Source organism: Mauremys reevesii, linkage group 12 (genome assembly GCF_016161935.1).
Source record: "Mauremys reevesii isolate NIE-2019 linkage group 12, ASM1616193v1, whole genome shotgun sequence".
In the NCBI taxonomy this organism is placed as follows: domain Eukaryota; kingdom Metazoa; phylum Chordata; order Testudines; family Geoemydidae; genus Mauremys; species Mauremys reevesii.
The window spans coordinates 28,264,719-28,284,262 of record NC_052634.1 but is presented as its reverse complement, the minus strand read 5'-3'; the positions used below and the strand labels follow the sequence as shown (position 1 = coordinate 28,284,262).

At 54.3% G+C, this 19,544-nt stretch overlaps 4 non-coding genes across 4 annotated transcripts; 1 reads left to right on the top strand and 3 right to left on the bottom strand.

Annotated features, from left to right (window-relative positions):
* Positions 1–9,328: 9,328 nt before the first annotated feature.
* Positions 9,329–9,400, bottom strand: TRNAA-UGC. The gene has a single exon. It is a non-coding gene; the product is annotated as a tRNA-Ala (tRNA).
* A 1,245-nt stretch (positions 9,401–10,645) lies between these two features.
* Positions 10,646–10,717, bottom strand: TRNAE-CUC. The gene has a single exon. It is a non-coding gene; the product is annotated as a tRNA-Glu (tRNA).
* A 7,126-nt stretch (positions 10,718–17,843) lies between these two features.
* TRNAI-UAU lies at positions 17,844–17,937 on the bottom strand. The gene is made up of 2 exons: positions 17,900–17,937; positions 17,844–17,879 (listed from the first exon to the last, which is right to left on the bottom strand). It is a non-coding gene; the product is annotated as a tRNA-Ile (tRNA).
* Positions 17,938–19,064: 1,127 nt separating this feature from the next.
* TRNAV-UAC lies at positions 19,065–19,158 on the top strand. The gene is made up of 2 exons: positions 19,065–19,102; positions 19,123–19,158. It is a non-coding gene; the product is annotated as a tRNA-Val (tRNA).
* The last annotated feature ends 386 nt before the right edge of the window (positions 19,159–19,544 follow it).

Sequence of the window (19,544 nt, the reverse complement as noted above, 5' to 3'; positions counted from 1 at the left end):
TGGAGCTAAAGCCCCAGGAATATTCAAAATCAGGGGCTCTGCTCCACCAATATTTGGAGCTAGGTTTTGCCCCTTTAAATCCCAGCCGCGGCAGGGAATCAGAGGGCTCTGGGCTGCTCGCTGCTGCAGGGAGCCCAGAGCCTTTTAAATCCCAGCCGCAGCTGGGAATCAGAGGGCTCTGGGCTGCCAGCAACCGCGGGAAGCCCAGAGCCCTTTAAATCCCAGCCGCGGCCGGGAATCAGAGGGCTCTGGGCTGCCTGCAACCGCGGGAGCCCAGAGCCTTTAAATCCCAGCCGTGGATGGGAATCAGAGGGCTCTGGGCTGCCTGCAACCGCGGGGAGCCAAGAGCCCTTTAAATCCCAGCCGCGGCCGGGAATCAGAGGGCTCTGGTCTTCCTTCAACCGCGGGTAGCCCTGTGCCCTTTAAATCCCAGCCGCGGCTGGGAATCAGAGGGCTCTGGGCTGCCTGCAACCGCGGGGAGCCCAGAGCCTTTTAAATCACAGCCGGGGCTGGGAATCGGAGGGCTCTGGGCTGCCCGCAGGGGCAGTGAGCCCAGAGCCCTTTGAATCCCAGCCGCGGCGGCTGGGATTTAAAGGGCTCAGGGCTCCCGCGGCTGCCAGCAGCTCAGAGCCCTTTGAATCCCAGCCCCTGGCCGCTGATTGCCCCCTCCCCAGACCCCTGCCCCAACTGCCCCCAGGACCCCACCCCTATCTAAGCACCACTGGTCCTTGTCCCCCGTTACCCACTCCTGAGAAAACTGCCCCTAACTGCCCCATGGGACCCCAGCCCCAATCAAAGCCTCCCATCTCCTTGTCCCCAACTGCCCCCGCCGGAGACCCCCCCCAACTTTCCCCAGGACCCCACCCCCTACCTGTCCCCTGATAAACTCCCTGGACTCCCATGCCTATCCAATTGCTGCCTGTCCCCTGACTGCCCCTCCGAACCTCTGCCCCATCCAACCCCCCCTGCTCCTTGTCCCTTGACTGGCCCCTGGAACCCCCTACCCCTTCTCCAACCTTGTAATCTTGTGGTACTGATGTGTTGTAGCTTCATTTTATATCGGCTTACAGGGCGGGAGTGGGGGGGGCACCACCATTTTGGGCCCCACCAAAAATTATACAAACCTGCCGCCTATGGTCAGGGCTACACCCTGCCAGGCTGAGCCGGTGTCTGTGCTAAGCTCGGCATCAATCAGGTGACTCTGGGAAGTTCGGGGTCCCCAGGCTCCCACAGGAGGGTGAAGCAGGTCACCCTGGAGCAGGTTAAAGCTGCAGGGTGACAGTGGGGTTGCTGCCGCTGTGAACAGCTGCTGTAGCACCGCCTGGGCAGGACAGGGAGAGCCAGTTATACCCCCCCTCCCCCAGCCTGTATCGGGGGATGGGAGCACTCACACCCTGGGGACCCACCCACCAGAGATCTTCTGGGGGGGAGAGTGGCACCCACACACCCAGGATCTTGTAGGGGGGGGACAAGGGCATCCACACTCCGGGATCCTCTGCAGAGGGACGGACACCCACACATCCAGGATTCTGTATGGGGGGCAGAGATACCCGGACACCTGGGCGGGGGATGGGGGATGGGGGGCACCGAAACATCCGGGATCTTACCTGGCAGGACAGCGGCGCCTGCAGCTCGACATGAGATGGGGGCGGGGGAAGCAGGAGCATTTCCCAGTTCCAGGCTGTCCCCGTCTGGCCAAGGCACAGAGCTCACAAGCAGAGTTTAAAGCTCGAGCTGCCAGACAGCAAAACAAGCCCGGCTCCATGGCTGGTGCCTGTGATCCCAGCGCCTGGGGAGGCTGAGGCTGGCGGATCGCTTGCGCTCAGGAGTTATGGGCTGCAGGGGGCTGTGCCGATCAGGTGTCTGCACAACGTTCAGCATCACTATGGTGATCCCTGGGAAGCTCAGAGTCTCCAGGTTGCCTAAGGAGGGGTGAACCGGCCCGGGTCGGAAACAGAGCAGGTCAAAACTCCCGTGCCGATCAGTAGTGGGGTTGTGCCTGTGAGTAGCCCCTGCAGTGTAGCCTGGGCAAGACAGTGAGACACGGTCTCTTTTAAGACACCCCCTCCCCGCAGAGCCTGGAGGGGGGATGGGAGCACCCACATGCTGGGGATTCTGACTTGGGGGGAGGGACGCCCCCCTGCACAAGGATCTTGAAAAGGGGAACAGTGACACCCACAGAGCCTGGATGGGAGCAGGGGAACCATACATGGGAGCTAGTTCATGGGGTGGGGGACACACCCATAGGCTCCGTTGCACCATTCTTAATGAGAAGAACGGGGGCATCCGCACAACACGGATCCTTAATGGGCGGGGGGACACCCACACACTCCACTATTAACCAGGAGGGACAGGGGCACCAGACACCCCCAGTAGCGTGGAGAACACCCACATCCACCGGATCCCTCATGGGGGGTAAGACAGAGGGGATTGTAATGGGGCCCAGCGCACCCACACACCAGGGATTGTTAAGGGTTGAAGGAACAGGGACACCCACACACACTGAGATCACATCATTGGAGGAACGCAAACCCTCCACAGAAGGACCTGGTCTGTTCCATTATGGCAGCCCAGCCTGGGTGAGTCAAAGTCTCTTTTTATACAGGCACACCCCAGAGCGCCTGACTAGGGGGAGAGAGACACCACCAACCCGAGATCCTTAATGGTCTAGGGTGCACCCACACACCAGGGATTCTTATGGGTGGGAGGAATGGAGACAGCCAGACACACTGAGATCACTTCCTCCCAGGAGCCTGGGCCAGACAGGGAGACACAATCCCCCTTTACAGATCTGCCAGACAACCTTCCTCCCACTCCCTCCACACAATGTTCTTATTTGGAGGTGAAGCCAGGGAAACCACATGGAGGATTCTTATCTGGGGAACTGGGGGGACCCACTTACCACCAGAGATTCTTAAGGGCAGGAGGAACAGGGACTCCCACCTCTGTGGCATGGGGGTGGGTCGCCTGCTGGGATCATCTGGGCATATTTCACCTCGTCAGCTCCCTGCCATTGCCTTGGGGGCCCTTGTTCGCTGCCTCTGGTACCCAGTTTAGCCTCCTTCCTGAGGGCTGAAACGCTTTGATCTATCTAAGGTCTGTGGGATCAATACTTGTCATGGTGTAATTCTGTGTTATTCGGGGGTCAGACTAGCTGAGCTAATGGCCCCTTCTGCCCTTAAACGCCATGAAAACATTTCCCTGGTTTCTCCTTGCGCCTGACAGACACCACGGTGAGGGGCCCAATAGAAGATCCTGGACACAGCGCTCTGGCTCTTACGTTACTTGGGGACGTCAGCGCTTTCCTAGCAAAGCTGCTGCTAAAGCGCTGGATTTGGGGAACGGTTCGGCTCCGATTCAGAGATCTGCCTGCGGGGTGTGAACCTGCCACGAGGAGCGGGAAACGCAACCAGCAACGGGAGGCATTGGCTGAGCTCCGGGCTGCCCCCGTGTGGCCAAAGCTTAGAACTGAGCAGCAGAGTTTAAAGCTGGCGCTGGGAGGGACCTGAACACGTGGGGCACGAAGGCTCCTGCGTGTAACGCTTGTTGGGTGGGCAGCTGAGCGTAGCTGATTGCTGGAGTTCAGGGCTGCACCCCGGGGTGCTGAGCAGGTGTCTGTGCTCAGGTTGGCCTCGCTATGCTGGTTTCTGGGAAGTTTGGGGCCGCCAGTTCCCCCTAGGGAGAGAGGAGCCAGCCCAGGAAAGGAGGCTTTCAAAACTCTGTTACCAATAGACAGTGGGACTGCCCCTGTGAAGAGCCGCTGCAGCCCCGCCAGGGAGAGCCGGTCTCTCTTTATGCAGCCCCCCCCCCATTCCTCAGGACGAGGGTTGTGCTCAAAGATCTGTGCCCCGTGTTTTCACCTCCATGTGAAGCGCACAGTGCAAATAACCCTCAGCGCATCAGCTCAGTTCCAGGCTCCACTTCCACCCGCTCAGAGTGCAGAGCTCCCAGGCTGGGCCTGAAATTGGAAGCGGGAGACCCTGTGACCAGCCGGGCCCTGTGGCTGGTGCCTGTGATCCCAGCTCCTGGGGAGGCTGAGGCCGGTGGATCGCTTGAGCTCAGGAGTTTTGGGCTGCAGGGGGCTGTGCCGATCAGGTGTCCGCACTAAGTTCAGCATCAATATGGTGATCCCAGGGAAGCTTGGGGTCCCCAGGTTGCCTAAGGAGGGGTGAACCGGCCCAGGTCGGAAACGGAGCAGGTCAAAACTCCCATGCTGATCAGTAGTGGGATTGCACCTGTGAATAGTCCCTGCAGTGTAGCCTGGGCAAGATGGTGAGACACGGTCTCTTTTTATAAAGACACCCCCCGCAGAGCCTGGAGGGGGGGATGGGAGCACCCACATGCTGGGGATTCTGACTTGGGGGGAGGGACGCACCCAAGCAACACAGATCTTGAAAAGGGGAACAGAGACATCCACAGATCCCGGATTGGGGCAGACAGGGGAAACCACACACTGGAGCTAGTTCATGGGGTGGGGGACAGAGACACCCACCAGAGATCCTGGATGGGAGCACCCACATGATGGGGATCTTGAACTGGGAGCAGGGAAGCACCATGTACCAGAGGTTCTGAAGGGGAACAGGGACACCCACACACCAGGTGTCTTGCAGCAAGAGCTGCGGTCTTCATTTACACAGGGCAGTGATGGGGAATTAACCATGTCCCTTGCGGAGCTTGTTCCACTAGATGATTAGCCTCATTGTCAGGGCCGGCTTCAGGAAGTGCGGGGCCCAATTCGAACAGTTTTGATGGGGCCCCGGCAGGGATGACTAAAACAAAAAAACCCTTTAAAAACCCCTTTCATTTCTTCCATGTATTATTTACTTTCCATGACTATATAAATAATAACACAATTATCTATTACATACATTGCATCATATATTAATTAGCTGATTTGCACTTTCATATTAGGAAAATAATTTGTTTTGATAGTTGTACAACTGATTTTCTTCACTATTTTATTAAAATTTATAAAATATTTCCTTATTAATATAAAATTGCCCCCATCCTTCCCCCCCTCCAGCGCCACCCGGCCCTGTGGAAACAAACCCTCCTTCCCCAGCTCCGCCCCATTGAAACAAGGTTCAGGGGCGGGGGGAGGAAGAAACAGCACACATGGGGTGACCAGATCACAGCAGTAAAATAGGACCTGTCCCCCTCCCTGCTCAGCCCCACCATCACACCCCTCTTCACCCCCTAGCCCCCTGCGGGCTTGCTGCATCCCTCCTAGTCAGTCCCCACCCACCACTCGCCTCCTTTCACCTTCTCCCTCCCCTGCCAGAAACCTCCATGCCCGCCCCTAGAACTCCTGCTGGCTCACTGCTCGCCTCTGTGCCCACCCGCCACTCGCCCCCTCACCCTTCCCCCCAAGTATAAAGCCTCATTCAAAGACCCAGGGGTCACTATATTACTGCACATAGAAGTCAATCAATGCAGTTGTAGATAAATCTCTGCATTATGCATTTTTGTATAACTTTTATATGACTTTGTATTGAACCTTGGTAATATGTTATAGCAGGCCCTAAAGGTAGTGTAATTAAGGTAAAAGAAAATGTCTTTTTGCTTGGAGTAGAATAAGATCTTCCCCCCACTTTGTAATCAGTTGCCCTGTTGAATGGATGAGGTGTGAATTAGGAAGGTGTGGAAGGCAGCACCTCCAGACACCTGCAACCCTTGGAGAGGGGCTGGGAGCCAGACGGAGGAGAGCTTTGCCCAGGCTGAGTGGGACGGAGTTTGGGTGCTGGGTGCAGGCTCTGGGCTGGGGCACGGGGTGGGGTGCAGGAAGGGTGGAGGGGTGCAGGCTCTGGGAGGGAGTGCGGAGGGCTGGGTGCAGGCTCTGGGACAGAGTTTGGGGGACAGAGAGGGGGTGCTGGGTGCTTGGGGGGCAGGGGAGGGGACTGCCATCACATGTGGCTTCCTTCCTCCTCTGCTGCCCCTCACCATAGCCTCGGTGGGGAATGGGGCTGCCCCTTGCCCAGTGTTTGCAGGAGTGGTGGCTGGGGGGAAACCCAGTCAAACTCTGGTTTTACTCTTTCGTTGATGGGTCACTTTAACCCATTACACACCCTTTCCCGCCTCTCTCACTCCGCTTTTCTACTGGGCTTGTTTGCTCTTTTCGGTGGAGCCAGATGAAAACCACAAACCCCAGTGAGAGCAACAGGCTGGAAGACTAGACTGAACCCACCACCCAGCCTAGTCCATCCCAGAGCCCAGAACTGAGGACAAATGACCCCCTACCCCCAGGCCACCTGCTTCCACTCCTGGCCTCTCCCAGCACTGCCAGCGATTCTGTATGGCTGCATGAGGCGGGATTTCAACCGGACTCCCCCCGCTAAATTCACCCCTGTTTTGCAACCACTCTGCACCAAGAGCACCTTCCTTCCCTGCCCTAGCTGCTGGATGGCTAGAAAGCTGAGCTGGGCATTTGATTGATCTGGAATATTATCATGCCCCCCCTCAAAAAAACCTTAATATCCCCACAGCTTTGGGGGAGGGGAATAGCCCCCCCCCGAAAGCTGGTCTAATTTATTGTTGCAGGGCAAACGAAGGAGCCATAGTTTAATGGAAATATTCAGCCCCTACAGAGATCTTGCAGCAGGGAAAGCAGAGTTGATGGGAAGGGAACTGGTCTGGATAGGAGCCTCCATCCTCTTTCTTTGCAAAATAATTTGGAGAGGGGAATCAGATCATGCCGTGCCTCAGTTTCCCCTCTTGCCAGGAAGGGTGGGGGGGGAGAGAAGTCTCAGCCTGCCGTGTTGCAGACCTTTCGCATTCTCCCCTCTTGATGTATTTGGTTTCCTCCTCCAAACCCCCCTCTCTCTCTCACCTGGAGTTCACAGCACTAAGTACCGGCTCGGGGCTTTTTTCCTGGGTTACATGATCCCGACTTTAGTTTGGAACCAGACACAGGCAGGCACCAACTCACCCTCAAACAGCAACACCACGAAAACCACAACACCAGCCCAATATTACAACCCTCCGGGGAATCACAGGGTCAGACACTCACGGCTGGAAGCCCCAGCAGCTGCTCAGGTGAGTGAGGTCACGGCAGAGATTCCTGTCTCCCACCGGGCCGGAAGCCCCCTCGGCGTCTCCTCCAGGTGAGTGCCGGGGGTGGGGGAGGGGAAGGAAGGCTGCAAAGCACATGTGCCTTCTCCCCCCTCCCCCCTCCTGACCTGCAACACCCAGGCGGCTGCCTCTGCCTCAGCCGGCCAGCGTCTATCGTTGCCTAGCAACAACAGCTGCTGCTTCCGGGAGACGCTGCCGGCGCGGGGCCCTCTCAGGCGCGGGGCCCAATTCGGGGGAATCGGGCAAATCGGCCTAAAGCCGGCCCTGCTTGCAGCCCTTCTCTTCCGCCCTGACTGATGGGGGGAGTATTGAGCCTCCCTCCCTTAGGCCCTTCAGCATCCCTGGGGAACACCAACACCGCCTGAGTGACTTTGGGCCAGTAGGTCAACCAATAGGGCTGCCTCCTAGGCCAGGCTGCAGCCCAGCTTCAGGACTGAGAGGAAATGGAGCTTGTATCCCTACCTACAGGACTCCAGGCACAGCCAGGCTTCTGGATCAAACATCCCCTCTTGTGCTCAAGTCACAACAGCTCGCGGGTGAAAGACAGGCTTTCATGGCATTGGAGAAAGCAAGACAGAGCCTTGGAAGACCCAGCAGGGTTTGTGGCACAGGAATTGCCCTCAGATCCTACCGAGACTTCAGCTCAGATTGCAGGATTCAAAGTCCCGAGTGCTGCCCTTACACCATGGGACCAATAGGGAACCCCCAGACCTCTGCTGAGCTCTGGTGTGTATGACCCTGTGGGGGCAGCCCTGCCTTTGCTCACCAAGTTGTCATGCAGCAGTTTGCTGCAGCTCCCAGAGGCCTTTCTTAATCCAGCCTGAGAGGCCAGTGGGCATGTGAGGAAGTTGCCCCTTCAGTCCCAGGCAGTACATGGCCCTTCCTAGTGAAAAGCCAAGTCCTGGGGAAAAAAGGTCAAATAACACCCTGGAGAGATGCCTTCTTCCATTTTGAGGGGAATGGGTTCTACTTCACCTGAGCAGGGACTTGAACCCTGTATCCTCAGATTAAAAGTCTGACGCTCTACCAACTGAGCTAGCCAGGCTCACATATAAAAGAAGAAAATTTCGTGCAGATGAGAAACTCGTCATGAAAATGAGAGCAGGAAACAATACAGAAAACCTGCTACTCGTGCTCTCTTAGCAGTCCTAGCCCCAGCTTGCTCCTCCATCCAGCGCCCTGAGGCCTTATTCTTTTTTTAGTTAAATATCAAATCCAGGAGAAAACACAGTTATACAAAGCAAAATGAAATCACAAACAGAAATGTCATTGGAAATACAGAAATAAAAAAGGAAAATGCAATCCCCATCACTTTATCGTGTCGGGGCCATTCCTGTATCGAGAGCACCCGCGAAGGTCCCTGTGTGCTTACAAGAAACCTGGAGGAACTCATACCACAGCCTGAACATGAAACTCAACTGCTCCCAGGGGCCGCAGTAAAACCCTTTCCCTGCTGTGACGTTGCACTCCATAGGATTTTATGAAAATATGCTAATGAGTGTGAATATAAAGTGACTGGACTATGCTTCATGCCAAAGGTCTCTTGTAAGGTATCATTACAAAGCTTATAATCTACGGTGTGTGTTCATCCTATTTGTATGAACCGATCATTCTTGGATCTGAAACTAGAAATATGAACTATAACTCTGAGGTCCTGTTGTAATGATGCAAAGTGTGGGCCATTAATAGTGGTTTGGATCTTGATGGCTCCCATTAACCAGGACAATTGACTGGAGATGGCTCTGTCCTGCACCATCTGTGAGTCAGGCCAGGAAGAATGAAGGCTTGGGGGTCTCACAGGACATGTCACCATATCACCTGGTACAGGAATCCATCTTAAACCTGGGGCTCATCCTCAGGAGAGAGACAAAAGATTCCTGCCGTGTACCAAAGCTGTATAAGGGGGTGGAACTGAACAAACATGCTGCAGTCACGAGACATCCCCAGCTACCACCTGAGCTGGAACAAGGGCTATACCAGGTGAAAAGATTGGGCCCAGACAAGAAATAAGTCTAGTCTTTGCCTCTCAGTCTGTGCAGATGGGACCTTCCCCTCCAGTGCTGGCAGATTCTCCTCTCTCAACTACCCTTGTCCCAAGCAGCACAGCTGGTGGGAATCTTAAATGTACAGAGGCGACTTAGGAGCAGAAACCCCCTCCACCTTCCATGCAATTGGCACTTGCCCCTCACTGAGCAGGAGTGAAATTCCTGCAGGGCCACATCCCCTTTGGGCATGAACAAAGCAGCAGGGTAAATGAACCTGGAAATGCTGGGGATTGAACCCAGGACCTCATACATGCAAAGCATGTGCTCTATCACTGAGCTACATCCCCACATGGGCCATGCATGCTATAGGTTACACTCAGAGCCCTCCTGTTTCCAGAGCACCCAGTGGCCTAAGAGCAGCATGGGGACACATTCCTGATCTGAGGCCAAACTTGCTGTCCTGGAGGTTGCTGGTTCTTAGGGGTCACTTTGCAGCAGGGACAGATTCGATGTGTGGGGCAGAGAGTGGGTGCCCTGGACTCAGGGTGCAGAGATACACTCAGCCCTATCCCCAGCATTGGGTGGGGTGCTGCCACCTCCTGCTGGAAGGTAATGGGAGGGGAGGGGCGCTGTGAGTCACTCAACACCTGACCCTGTTGGCAGCAGTGGTGTGGGAAGCTCCAGGTGTTTCTAGGATCTGCTATTTCCACCTGCCTGTGAAGTCCAGCTTTCCCAGCACATTCACTGGGGTGCAATTGGGTCACTGTTTCCATGGCTTAGCAGCAAAGAATCTCTCCCAGTTTCCCTTCTATCGGCAGCAGGATTAGCCTGTGTTGGTGGTTAATGAGGTGGATCTAGTTGTAGATTGTTATTCATTCCCCACCTTGATAATTCACACAGTCCCTTTCCCATGCAGATTCCCCGCACCTCAGTGATCCTGGTAGCAGGGGTTGGGGCCTGAGATTTTCAGGGTCCTTTTTCCCCTCCACCTGCAGTGAACTCAGCTTTTCCCCCATCCCAGACAATCCATGAAATAACAACAGGGCATAAAGAAAGAGGAGGGAACATCTCAGGGCCAGGGCTGGATGTGCCCAGGGCCCCCTGCTTGTCCATTGTTTCCATGGAATTTGGCCCCCTGCTTTGCACAAGGGACAGAGAAAGATCTTGCTGTTCCTGTGTCTGTGCAAGGAAAATTGTGCTTCCCTAGGAAAGAGAGGCAGGAAATGGCCCCATGGTGGGACATTATCCTCAGGATTAAGACCTAAGGACTCAGGCTGAGAACTGATAGAACTGCACTCATCTGGGATTTAATAAATTGTCTTTCATGGAGCAGGGCCAGTTCCAGTGTTTTTGGCACCCCAAGCGGAAAAAAAAACCCGCTGCCACTTTTGGTGGCAAGTCCTTCCATCTGAGAGGGACTGAGAGGGCTTAATTGCCGCTGAAGCCTCCCCTTTCCATTGACCACCCCAGGGACCTGCTTGCTGTGCTGCCATGGAGACACTGGGAAGATGGGGGGAATCAGGAAAATAGCATGGATTTATTTACATTGCAAGTGAAGAAAAATCAAAGCTTTCTTTGGTTTAAAGTCACTTTTCCCGGACTGGGAATTGAACCCAGGCCTTGGCAGTGAGAGTGCCAAATCCTAACCGCTAGACCATCAGGGAAGAGAGGGTGTTGTTTTTCTTCTCACTTATGCTACACTTTCTTAGGCTACTTTCTAGCCACTTCCTGAAATTACTCCATTATCTACTCCCTGAGGGCCTAGGAGCAGAGTGCAGGAACCCCTGTGCTCAGGGTCACAACCTGAGCCCAACCCAAGCCACTGAAACAAACTCAAATGATGCTTCAGCTTCCTCCAGCAGGATCACAGAGCAACACAAAGAAAACCCATGAGGAACAATCCTTCTCTGTCTTCATTTACCCCATCACAGCCCTCTCAGCAGCCCGCTCTTGTGGGAAGGACAGTGAGCTGATAGGAGCTCTGGCACAGAGACCAAGGGAGGGGTGTTGCTCCCCCTGGGTGTGAGCTGATCACATTCTGACTCCGTGTAACGGGGCTCTGAGCTTTGCCATCTTGTGAGTTCTGTGTCCTCAACAAGCAACCACAGCACTGACCCCTTTCCTTGTCTTCCTCAGATTCCCCGGCCCTTCCCCACAAATGGTTTTATCAGGCGCTGGAGGGATCTAAGGACCTGCAGGTTTCCCTCACCCTCTCCTGAAGCAAACACTGATTCCCTTCTCTGACACTCCTGGGCCTGGGCTTCTTTTGAGTTTTTCCCCAGGGGACCTGATTCCCTGTGAAAATGTGTGTGGCATGTGGGGAACTCAGACTCAGACTCTCCCCCACTAGATGAGTCCAACAGCACCTCCCACTGGTGGAGGAATCCTAAATTCCACCCTCCCACCCTGGTTACTCTGACCAGCTGATGGCGACAGCATGCTAAATCAACCCCAGCTCTCTGGTCTAGAAAGCAGCATCTAACCAGCCTTGTGACAGCTCTGGTTTGCTCGCTGGAGCCATAACGAACCAGGAAAGAAGGCAAATGTCAGACAGGGAACCTCAGCTCCACAAATAAACACCCTCAGGCTCCTTCTACACTGCGACTGGGCAGTTGACTGACTTCAAATCCAGCTAACCCAGTTGGTAGAGTGTGAGACTCTTAATCCTGCCATCATGAGTTTAAGCCCCATATTGGGCAGCAGCAACAGGCCTTAGGTGTCACTCTTCTGCTTATAGTCACAGCCCAGAATGAAAGTTCCACACCCCAGGATAGGCTTTGCAGCAAGACAAGATAAGCACATTAGCCAATGGTTAACAGGTTACATAATGTCTTCGCCCATGGTCTTAAATTGGCAAGTTAACATTTAATGAATACTTTGATACAATGTTAGTTGTATAAAATATCTATGTTGAATTCTGATTTGGGGTCCATTGGAATGGAGCAACTCCTTTGATTGTCCAACAGGTAGATTCCTAGGGGTTAAAGCAAAGAAACAGTGAAAGTATATGGCAATAAAGATTGTTTTCTGTGTGTCTAAAGGCAGGCATTGGTCCCTGGGAAGGGAGGTGGAAGGATGCCATAACTTATACTGACATGTGACAACTTCTCATAAACTCAAGGTTGCATCTGTGGGAAGAACGTCTCCCTACAGAAGAGACTAACACAATAGGAACAGGGATTCTTTGTTCAATCTGCAACTCTGAATAAGACACAGTTATTTAGTTCTTAGCTCCAACACCTGGCAATTTGCTGACCAGGCCTATCTTAGCAAGCAAGGCTTTCTGTTTACCCAGCTTTTTCTTAGCTGATCACGATTTGCTAGGCCTCTGGTCCCTTGACTTTGCTACCCCTGGGTGTGAGCTGATCACGTTCTGATTCCATGTAACGGGGCTCTGAGCCAATGGTTAACAGGTTATATAATGTCTCCGCCCATGGTCTTATATATTTTATACTAATAACATTTTATCAAAGTATTCATTAAACGTTCTTCCCTGGACTTTGGGTCTGGAAAAGAGCTGGCACAATCCATAGACCAGGTTGTTATACAAAATGCACATGGATTTTAACCCTTCACATCCAGTAATGGCAAAGTTCTTGGTTCAGGCTTGTAGCAGTGATGGAATAAATTGCAGGTTCAAATACAGTCTCTAGAGTCCATCCACTGCTGGGATGGGACATTGAGTCTTTTGTACAGAGCTTCAGTTTGTAGCAAAGTCACTCCGGAGGTATGAAGCAGGATTGGAGATGAGGCATCAGCCTTTTATAGTCTCTTGCCATGTGGTCTTTGCTTTCTTTGTCTCAAGGACACTCTATCCAGCACGTGGCATAGAAAAACCTGAGTTCTGTCCATAGGCAGGTCCCTGCATACCCTGCTGAGTCACAAGGTGTATCTGCCTTCTCTCAATGGGTCAGTTGTACAGCTGATGGTCCTTAATTGGGTGATCCACAGGGAGTAGCTCAAACCTCCAAATTGCCTGGCCAGGGGCAGGACATTAGCCCAGCAAGGGAGGGGTGCGGCAGTGACATCACAAAGGCCTTTTGCAGGACCTCAGACTATTGGTCAAAGGTGGTGGGGAGGTGGTGACCTCACAGAGAGATGCTGACATCAGCCAGGCAGGACGGGGGCGAGGGGCCAGGGAAACCTCAGAGACCCCTGTGGCTTTGCTTCAGCAAGTCTCCTTCTCCAGGTCTCTCTTTGAGGACTGAGGGAGTATTCGGGTTCAGGTACGTGAGCTCCAGGAGCCTCTTTTGAGTTTTCCCCTTCCCTTTTAGTGATTTTACTAGAAAACAGCCGTCCCTGTTTAGAAGGTAAGAGCCTCCTCGAGGTTTGAAACCTGTTCAGTCTGATCCATCTGGTGACAGTTGAATTCTAGGCATGGAAAACATGAACTTAAGGAGGCAGAATTTTATTCCGCACCTGGGATTTTGTCCCTTAGAATCACTGGGGCTCATTAGGGTTTGTCCTTTTTGTTTCACCTTCTCCTCCATCCATCCCTTCCTCCTTTCTCTTCTTCTCTTGCTTCTTTTGTCCTTTCTCGTGTTCCCCTCCCAACACCAGGAGGGGTGTGTGTGTGTGTGTGTTGCGGGGGAGCAGTGTGGTTTTTCCCCGTGTAGCCAGCACCAGACCTGGCACCATCCCCAGCTCTGCCCCCTTCCTGCCACTGCGACCCCATCTCACCTCCTGACCCTGGCTGGGCGCCCCTGGCCCCTCATAGCAGGGGGCTGTGCAGGAGGGTGCAGGGGGGTCTCCTTGCAACCATGAGTGGATGTCTGGTGGGTGCTGTCACCTCCGCCAGAGACCCCCAAGAAACTCACTAGCTTCCTCCACATGCGGGGAGGGGCTCCTACTTTCTGACTTGGGTGGGGGGAGATTCCATTATGTCAGAGCCCGTGGAGGGAGGGGTTCAAATCACGAGTCTGAGTGGCAGGGCAACCCCCTCCCCGAGTCAGATTCTGGTAGGGGGCTGGGCTGGGATCTGTAGGGAGGGAGACACAGGAAAAAGCAGCCGCTACTATGGAACCCAGGAGTCCTGGCTCCCAGTCCTCCTGCTCTCACCTCTAGACCCACCCTCCACTCCCAGAGCCAGGGCTAGAACCCAGAGGTCCTGGCGCCCAGCCCCCTCTCTGCTCTGACCACTAGACCCCACTCCTCTTTTAGGCTCACTGCCTTTTCTATCCACCCAGCCCACCTGTCCATCCCTTTGCTGCAGGTTTCTGGGGTGTCACCCCTGCTCTGCGCTCCCCCAGTGCAGCCCAAGGCCTTTCCTCCCCCCAGCCACACATCCTCTCCCCCTCGTGCTGAATCGTCTGCTTGGCCCCCTGCCCCCTCTCGGGATGCGCTGTGCGGCGTGGCTGGGGATTGTGCAATGGCCCAGCACCAGGCAATGCAGAACGGACACCAGAGGCCCTGCCCTGCCCCACCGCACTGGAGCTGCCTTCCAGGTGCATTGGAGCCCAGTGCCCTGCACCTGTGCCCTCCTGCCCCACAAGGGGTGAGCTGCAGTCCCCACCACGCTCCGCAGAGGGGAGAAGGGTCAAGCCAACCAGCCCATTTAGGATGGGGGAATCAACACCCTTTTTTCTGCACAGCCACTGACCATCAGCAGGATTCCTCCTCCCTCCTGTGCCTCAGTGCAACTAAATCTCCACACCTAGACAGCCGGTCCATCCGCTGCACCCCAGTCCCCCATGCCTGAGCCTCCCTGCCAAAGCCCTGCACCTGGCTCCATAGAATTAAGTCTCACATCTCGCTGGGAACTCGACTTCTGTGCCCAGAGAGTCTCAGGCCCCCTCAGTATATGACCTGAGTCTGAGAAACACAGTGTCCGTCTTCTCTAAAGAAGTACTTGGAGAGTTTTTTTCTTGTGGCCTAATGGATAAGGCGTCTGACTTCGGATCAGGCGATTGAGGATTCAAGTCCCTTCGTGGTTGTGTTTGTTCAGTTTTACCTTTGGGCTGAAAGTCCTGCTCCCTTCAGGGCTGGAACCTCTTCTTGGCCGCTCAGGCCAATGCTCTGGCTTCAGCTAGAGCCCCGGGAAGGAGTTGGGGGGTGGACGTCACAAAGGCTGGGGCATGAGCCCCAGGTGCTTCCAGTCTCGCCTTTGCCGTTCCTGACTTGCCAAAGAAAATGGGCGGCTGCCCGGGCTAGCGTGTGGAGCAGTTTCCCTCTTCCAAGTGTGCGCCTGTCCCTGTGCTGGAGGGGGGTTGCTACATAGCACCTTGGGATCCTGGGTGTTTCTCTGCTTCTCGCCAGCTGGGGAAAAGCCTCTTGGGGAAAAATCTCCTGCCCCACTGCAAAAGTGAACACCTGGAGTGGGAACGGTAAGAGGCCCCACCAAGGGGGCTGGCCCTGCTTTCCTACTGTCTTCTGATGTTGGCCATAGAGCATCAGCAGCCGCCCCCGCATGCTGGTCTGCGGGTGGCCTTCAGTGGGTGTTTGGCATGGCAGGGAGCAGGCTGGCTAGGGGTCTTTGTCCCTGTCTGCTGGCCACGCATAGGCATGGTCCTGCCCTCCTCTGAACAGCCAGAGTTAGTCTGTGCTTAGAAAGCAGAGACACAGGAGACTCAAGACAAGAGGGTGAGAAAGATTGAGAAAGGACCTATGCAGACAGCCCACACTACAGGGACACTGCCTGGTTAAGGGATGTGGAGGCACCAAATTGCCCCAAATTTCCTGGTGCCCCACGCAGCTGGGTACTGCTCCAGCGGCGACCTCGATCCCCCGACTGGCTGAGCCGGCCAGGAAAGCTGCCCCTGCCCCTGCTCCACCTCTTCCCACAGCCCCCCACCCCTGGTCTGCCCCCCCCTCCCGCTCCACTCCATCCACCCCCCACTCCGCTCCTTCCCCTGAGTTACACCCCGGTGGACGGCAGGAGGGATCAGGCGCACCCGGCACTCACCGAGCGGTGGGAAATGGAACGACCTGGCCCCAGCCTGCTCTTCTCCACCAGCTCCCAGCCACACCACTGGTGAGTGCTGGGGGGTGTTTTTCCCCCACCCCCCATGTTCCAAGGCTGGGAGCAGAGTGCAGCAGGCTGGGGCCGGATCCCTCCACTTCCCACCGCCCCATGAGTGTGGGGTCATAAGAACATAAGAACATAAGAAAGGCCGTACCGGGTCAGACCAAAGGTCCATCTAGCCCAGTATCTGTCTACCGACAGTGGCCAATGCCAGGTGCCCCTGAGGGAGTGAACCTAACAGGCAATGATCAAGTGATCTCTCTCCTGCCATCCATCTCCATCCTCTGACGAACAGAGGCTAGGGACACCATTCTTACCCATTCTGGCTAATAGCCATTTATGGACTTAGCCACCATGAATTTATCCAGTCCCCTTTTAAACATTGTTATAGTCCTAGCCTTCACAACCTCCTCAGGTAAGGAGTTCCACAAGTTGACTGTGCGCTGCGTGAAGAAGAACTTCCTTTTATTTGTTTTAAACCTGCTGCCTATTAATTTCATTTGGTGACCCCTAGTTCTTGTATTATGGGAATAAGTAAATAACTTTTCCTTATCCACTTTCTCAACATCACTCATGATTTTATATACCTCTATCATGTCCCCCCTTAGTCTCCTCTTTTCCAAACTGAAGAGTCCTAGCCTCTTTAATCTTTCCTCATATGGGACTCTCTCTAAACCCCTAATCATTTTAGTTGCTCTTTTCTGAACCTTTTCTAGTGCTAGAATATCTTTTTTGAGGTGAGGAGACCACATCTGTACACAGTATTCGAGATGTGGGCGTACCATGGATTTATATAAGGGCAATAATATATTCTCAGTCTTATTCTCTATCCCCTTTTTAATTATTCCTAACATCCTGTTTGCTTTTTTGACCGCCTCTGCACACCGCGTGGACATCTTCAGAGAACTATCCACGATAACTCCAAGATCTTTTTCCTGACTCGTTGTAGCTAAATTAGCCCCCATCATGTTGTATGTATAGTTGGGGTTATTTTTTCCAATGTGCATTACTTTACATTTATCCACATTAAATTTCATTTGCCATTTTGTTGCCCAATCACTTAGTTTTGTGATTACCGGTCTGTAATTGCCAGGATCACCCCTAGAGCCCTTTTTAAATATTGGCGTTACATTAGGGTCGGGCCTGCCCTGCAATTACCGGGCGGCGGGAAGTGGAGTGACCTGGCCCCAGCCTGCTCCGCTCTGCCAGCTTGGGCTGGGGGACGGGGGTGCCGTGTAGGGCACCAAAATGTCTAGGGACAACCCTGAATAGATCATTTTCCCACAGGGACCGATGGCTGTTAGAATAGAGATATTCAGGCTGCCTGTACAGGCCTAGACTTTCAGAACTGCGGTGTCAGAGCTGGGAAGGGGGACACTGGGGAACAGACTCTGTCGGTCTATAGAGATAAGCCCGACTGGTGTGAAGGGCTTCGGAATCTGCTTGCTGGGAAACTAACGCCAGTAAACATCCCTTTGTCTGCGCTTCCGACTTCTGGTCTTTTGCTGCTTGTTGTCTGCGTGACAAGAGCCAGGGAAGTGGGCGGGGGAAGGGAAAGCCCTCTAACAATGGCTCCTTGCTCCTCTCCCTCCAGGCTCAGGGGTCAAGGATGGGCAGGACTCCAGGCTCTGCTTGAGGGATCCTGGGACAGGGGCTGCAGGAGGGAGGGGGGCAGAAAGGATTGCAGGTTCTGACCTGTGCTCTGGAGAGGAGGTAATAGGTGAAGGGGGTGTTTTTGACTCTTCCCTTCCTCAGTGTCCCCTGGGCTGGAATTCTACATTCCACAGGGCCAGATAAGGGGGTGAAGCCACTAGGCTAATAAAAACCAGTGCTCCAGGTGAGGCTTGAACTCACAACCTCAGCAAAGCTCCTCTCAGCACTGCCCTATAAGTACTCTGCGCTAACCAATTGCGCCACTGGAGCACCTGCTAATTATCATTCTCTGAGACCCCTAGGTTGATACAGGCAAGGAGTGACCCCAAAACATTCTCAGTGGGGCTGAGAGCAGGTAGCAACAAGTGTTGTACTTGGTGGGGTGGATTCTTCTTAAGGGTTCCAGGCCCCATTTGACCCTTTTGTTCTTCCCTGTGTAATAACAGAGCTGGTTCAGACTCAGTGGAGAGTCTTGCTGCAGACCAACGGATCTGAAATCACTGATAACCAGCTCTAAGCATTAGTCCTGCTTTGGGACAGTGTCTCTCATGCTAGAAACCGCCCAGTCTGTGCTAGCAGTGAGGCTCCCTCACTAACAGCTGAAATCAGGGAGAGCTGTGTGAAGTGCAGGGCCCCAGGGGTGCCTGAACAGGGGGGAACAACACCCCAGGGCTTTAAAAAATGGGAGGGCTCTGCCTTGCCACTTTGTAATGAGTGATGTAATGTAGTGAGTAGTAGTGTAGTAATGTAGTGAGTGGGGGAGGGGGCGGAGAGCAGTGAGCGGGAGGAGGGGTCTTGAGGTAAGAGGCAGCATAGGAGCGGGGCCTTGGGGAGAAGGGGTGGTGCAGGGGTGTGGCCTCGAGTGGAAGGGGTGGGGCTACTGTTTGGGCTCTGGTGGCTGCTACTTTTAGGCAGGGCAAGTGCGGGGGGCAAGTGGGGCAATTTGCCCCACAAGCCCTGGCCGAGAATCCCTTCCCTGGCTAGAGGCGCCTTTTTAATTTTTACTCACCCGGCAGCGCTCCGGGTCTTCGGCAACACTTCAGCGGCGGGTCCTTCAGTTCTGCCGAAGACGCGGAGCGAGTGAAGGACCCGCTGCCACTGAAGACTCGGACGCCATCCAGTGAGTACAAGCGCCGCAGCGGGTGGCACCTTTTTTATGTCTGCTCCCCCGCTTTGCCCCAGGCCCCCGAATCCTCTGGGTGGCCCTGCTTTTAGGGAGCCTGCCCCGCTCCTGGTGGGACCACAAGGTGTCAAATGGTGCCTGGAACCATTAAGAAGGATCCACCCCACTGAGTACAACACTTGTCGCTACCGGCTCTCACCTCCACTGAGAATGTTTTGGGGTCACTCCTTGCCTGTATCAGCCTAGGGGGGTCTCAGAATTATAATTAACAGGTGCTCTAGTGGTGCAATTGGTTAGCGCGCAGTACTTACAGAGCAGTGCTGAGAGGAGCTATGCTGGGGTTGTGAGTTCAAACCTCATCTGGAGCACTGGTTTTCATTGACCACATGGCATCACCCCCTTATTTGGCCCTGTGGAACGTAGAATTCCAGCCCTGGGGACCCTGAGGCAGGGGAATAGTCAAAAACACCCCCTTCAATTATTACCTCCTCTCCAGAGCACAGGTCAGAACCTGCAATCCTTTCTGCCCCCCTCCCTCCTGCAGCCCCTGTGCCAGGATCCCTCAAGCAGAGCCTGGAGTCCTGCCCCTGGCGTCTGTACTATTGACAAACTCTAAGTGACGGGGACAAAACACTCAAATCCTGCCTGGTGCGGGGAGCCAGGTTTGCTCTTCAAATTCTGTCGTTGGTACATTTCCAGGCCTGGGAATGTCCCACAACAGTATTTAATGGGAAGCTGCCTGCAGAACAGTTAC